We start from the raw sequence: 5,000 nt of genomic DNA, 5'->3' as shown, positions 1-5,000 counted from the left end.
AAGATTCTCTGCAAAACAAAAAATAACAAAACAACAACAACAAAAACACACACACAACGAACACATACTTCCAAATACCTGTTAAAATGGAACTTTAGTCCTTGCAATCTTGACTATTCAACAAATCAAACTAGCATTCCCATTTGACGAGGTCCCCAGGCATGATGCTTATTAATTTTAAGGAAACAAAGGACTGTGAGGCTGGCAAGTAGAAATATAACAAACAAGTCAATACACTGTTAAAAAAAAAAACACGAATAAGCAAAATGTAAAACAATGTGTGTGAATATTAGCGTGTATTTGCAGAATTATGTGTGGAGATGTTCTTTTTTTGATCAACTGAGTTAATAATAAATTAGTTATCTTATTTTTTCTCGGGCAGCAGTATCGATAAACACCGTTATTCTATCATCAATCATCGACAGGCTAATCTATATCGAATCGAATCTAAAAGGGTCTAAATTTAGTACTGACATAACACATGCAACTTATATTATATTAAGATAGAAAAATATGTTCAGATCCAAGCATGGGCCATAATCTTACTCTATCTATTGCATCCTGGAGGCTTATTGTGTGTGTAGAATGGTATTAATGTGACTCAGCTTTGATCTGACCCAATTCTTTTTTCACAACTCAATTCTTTTGTCATACATTGCGCGATACTTATCGCACTAGCATGCGCATAAAGTAAAATAACATCACGATGATATAAGACATTTATAATAGATGAAAAAGATTGTTCCTTACCTTTTCAACGAATATCGATTGCACAAAATAAAATTGTAGTTTGTTGACATCGTTCAGAAGACAAAACTCATTCTCTCAGTTATTTTTTAGACAACACATGATGCCATTGTCGGTAGATGGAGCTGTCGTTATCTCGAAGGGAGAGGCGGTGACAGATGACAAAACCGCATTTCGATTTAGCATTATTGTACTGTACACACTGGTTGAAAGAAACCTCTTTAACTGCTTTAAATATTTTTTTTTAATCTCTTGTTGTTGTTTTTTTCGTTTACAGGCGCTAAGACATCCTAGTACATACTTAGTAAAGGATAGGTCGTCCTAATGACTCATAGTTTTGTTGCACGGGCAAAAAAGGACAATTTTTATTGGGGTTTTTGTCTGCGGTCAGAAGACAAAAAATTGTTTTAAAATAATTAAAAGCTAGGTTTTTGGTAAATAATAATGGAAAACATTAAAACAAAAATATCTCCACGATCAAAAACTAATCAAGATGTTCTTAATGGGTGAGAATGTTTGTTTTTTATACTTTTATCATCGAGCGCCAAAACGTCACAAAGTGCGCGTTTTCACTAGACTTTACGACGAATTTTAAGGTCTTTTCAATAAAAATTGTATTTGGAACCACCTATTTTTCGAATCTTCATAATTTTCTGCACCAATTTGTATACTCAGTTTGCTGGTTACAAAAAGTGCACAAAACGCACGGAACTTGCCGCTAAGAAAACGGACTATATGTCTTGAGACGCATTTTAAATGCGAAAAAATATATCTCTGTGCACAAGTAAAAAGTGCCGTGGAGTTATCTTACGTAAGAAAAACGTAAGAAAGAAAGAAAGACAGAAAAAAGAAAGAAAGAAAGAAAGAACGAAAGAAAGAAAGAGAGAGAGAGAGAGAGAGAGAGAGAGAGAAAGAAAGAAAGAAAGAAAGACAGAGAGAGAGAGAGAGAGACAGAGAGAGAGAGAGAGAGAGAGAGAGAGACAGAGAGAGAGAGAGAGAGAGAGAGAGAGATTTATGTTAACACACGATGTTTGGTAATACCAGATTACATATTATTATATTTACGCTCTCTGGTAATACACTCTAATACGCTCTTTTGGTGCTAAGCGTTTAGCTATAATACTCATAACATCTAGCAGCCATATTTAACATACCAAAACACAAAACTGTGTGTAACTGTATAGTCTTGATAGTGAGACCTAGTCATTAAAATTCTGTCTAAAATCTAAAAACAAAAAACAAAGAGCTGAGTGACGTCAATTTCGTTTATATATAGATACCCATATTTATTTATTTATTTTTAGTAGATAGAGACAGAAGGACAGAGAAGGATGGTTTGGTAAGAACAATAACTCTGCCGCATAAGCATTATGGATTAAGGTAGAGATACAGATCTCCGTAGAGATGGAAAAGACAACCAGACATATAAATATATTTTTTTGAAACCGTATATGAAGATCCAATGGATAAATGCACGCGTTGATGGATAAATTGAGAGTAAGACTGAAGAAAAATTGGGCGTAACACGAGACAGTGGTGACACTGTATTGGTTAATGCAGTATAACAGTAGAAAAACAAAATCCTATCCCATTGTATACTAAGTATAGAGGAAACTGCCGCCCTCTGACAAAAGACATTGCCTTCATTTTGTCCCCTAAAAATTGTACTTCAAATATTATTGTTCAATAAAGATGACATTTGGCTTGTCAAAAATGCGCAAACCTGAGAGTTCAAAGAAATCTTTGACTTGAGCTTGTTGGTAAGTTGATGATCATCTTTATCATTCGGTATTTGAACTTAAAGTTTTATGGACGTTATGAAAGAAAAAAAAAAGAGTTTTGTCAGCGCCCAGCAGAGTGTATACATTCTACATACACACATAATTTCACAAGAAATTTTACAAATAAATTGCTGGTCCCGACGATGGCGATTGATGAAAAGTATGATTGTTAAATCAATAGATATCAGTTTCTATTTATGTTCTCTCTCCTAAAGAAAACATTTCGCTTTTTCCATTTTTTTTAATGTATTGAAAAATAATAATTTGTCTCTGTATTATAATGCTACGTTCTAAAACTCAAAACTGCCATCAACGATCCATCCATTGATATGTTGATACAATAGTATCAATTACAGCCCGCAACCAGGCACTGAATGATTTAATGACCAAATGTTACTTTTCTCTTTCAATGGATATAAATTTTGTAACGATTAGATTTTTTAATGGCAATCCAATCTTCTCTCTACCTATTTTCGTAGAAATGTTAAATCAATTTCGTACTCTGTGGAACTCAAGAGTCCATTTTTCTCGCAAACGTTGATTCCCCACACACGGCCAAATTTTTGGGTTTTTTTTTAAAGTAAAAAGTAATTATCTATCTAATTAATTTCAGAGAAATTCGCCCGATCTGATACCATCTTTGTGTTCTAAAATCGTGTGCATAATGAATGATGGTATTTAAATCCACAGCCATTTCAAAATCAAAACTGGTCATGTCTATGTTTGTAGTATCCTTAAAAAATACACAGTTTTAGTATTTAGGCCAGAAAATCTGGTTAGGTATCGATCAATTAAAATGACCTTTAATTTGCCAAAAAGGTGAGCCAGTTACGAGATCAACGTGGAAAAATGGCGTTCCTTACGTCGTCTCCTCATACCCGGTGGACACTCTTTCCGGGTTCTGTTCCAATAAGATGAGACATTTGAAGACACTTATGTCCAGAACAAGTCTAAAGTCAGCCACTCTGCATCACTGTCGCCGACATGCACTCGTTGTGGTAACGGTAACGATCCTGAGACTGCAGAGCCACTTATTGTGAGAATACATAATATATTATTTTATATTATAATTTTGGAAGCAGCTGCCTGATGGGTTCAGAACTGTTCATTGTTGCAGAAAAGTTTTCGAAGATTAAGAAGATCGTCATAATATGACGAGTGAAACCATTATAAACTGTTGAAAAAACATTGGTTATTTAATGATCATTTTAATTGATCGATAATTCCTGGCCAAAATGTATCTATTTATTGGCAGTACAACTTCACTATGGACGTCTATCTTTGACTGTGAGTCGGTTTCTCGGTTATTTACAGTGACTTCCCACTGATTTACTGCACCCGATGCCTTTCAAAATGCAAAGTTTCAACTCAACAGGTCATACGGAAGCAAATATTCGCATCATAGAGGACAAGTTGTGTACTATGCGCACTCTCTATACTATTACTCACACACAAAGATGAGTGGGATTAAAATGAGTGCAACCATTGTCACCCATGTGGTCATTGGCCACAATAAAATTTGCTTAGTGGTGCGATCGGCCACCGACACCGTATAAAACAAAGGAGCACGACAAATTGCACTGATTTGAGGGAAATGCGAGGCATACCAAAGAGGGCGTAGTTTGCCATCAAAATACGAAAACTCTGACATTTATTTTGAGTTGGGATATCCCCGTACATTATTATCATTGATGAATTATGCATGAGTAAATGAGAGCACGAAATTGAATGGTATGCTCATAATTAAATAATTGGGTTTGCGCCCTGGTAAAATTACCCCATCCCCTTCTCCCTTCCAGATGTGATAAGCGTGCAGTCGAATGAGGTTTGGTATTCAGCAGCCTTTAATGGTTTCACTAATATATTATTATTATTATGACGATTTAACAATCCGCAAATTCTTTCTCTCACCCATGAATCTTCTCGAGGCCTTTGGTGAGCAGCTTCACGATGGCAATGTAATGTTCCACCAAATGATCCTCATCTTCTGGACCGGTACCCAATCGAGTACAGGCGTGTGACGCTTCCAGGACCTCTCTTATGTAGAGTAGTTGCCAATAGGGCAGACTGTAGTCTATCTATCTATCTGTCTATCTATCTAATTATCTATCTATCTAATTATCTATCTATCTATCTATCTATCTATCTATCTATCTATCTATCTATCTATCTATCTGTCTATCTATCTAATTATCTATCTATCTGTCTAATTATCTATCTATCTATCTAATTATCTATTCATCTATCTATCTATCTATCTATCTATCTATCTATCTATCTATCTATCTATCTATCTATCTATCTATCTAATTATATATCTATCTATCTATTGATCGATCGATCGATATTATCTCTCTATCTATCTATCTATCTATCTCTCTCTCTCTCTCTCTCTCTCTCTCTCTCTTATATATATATATATATATATATATATATATATATATATATATATATATATATATATATATATAT

General features: G+C 34.5%; 1 protein-coding gene and 1 long non-coding RNA gene across 2 annotated transcripts in view; both read right to left on the bottom strand.

Annotated features, from left to right (window-relative positions):
* The window catches only part of LOC144975666 (uncharacterized), a 1,641-nt gene extending 656 nt beyond the window's left edge, over nt 1-985 (bottom strand). The window contains exons 1-2 of the long non-coding RNA XR_013645964.1: nt 751-985; nt 79-201 (exon numbers count right to left, since the gene is read on the bottom strand). This is a non-coding gene — a long non-coding RNA (uncharacterized LOC144975666). The remainder of the gene's footprint in view (nt 1-78; nt 202-750) is intronic.
* LOC144974811 (protein kinase C delta type-like) overlaps nt 1-5,000 on the bottom strand; it is a 181,918-nt gene that overhangs the window by 154,976 nt on the left and 21,942 nt on the right. The gene's annotated exons all lie outside the window — the stretch shown is intronic.

The sequence above is a fragment of the Berghia stephanieae genome, chromosome 6 (assembly GCF_034508935.2).
Source record: "Berghia stephanieae isolate SIO BIC M18660-M18661 chromosome 6, UCSD_Bste_1.3, whole genome shotgun sequence".
NCBI lineage: Eukaryota > Metazoa > Mollusca > Gastropoda > Nudibranchia > Aeolidiidae > Berghia > Berghia stephanieae.
This window is presented reverse-complemented; position numbering and strand designations above follow the sequence as displayed.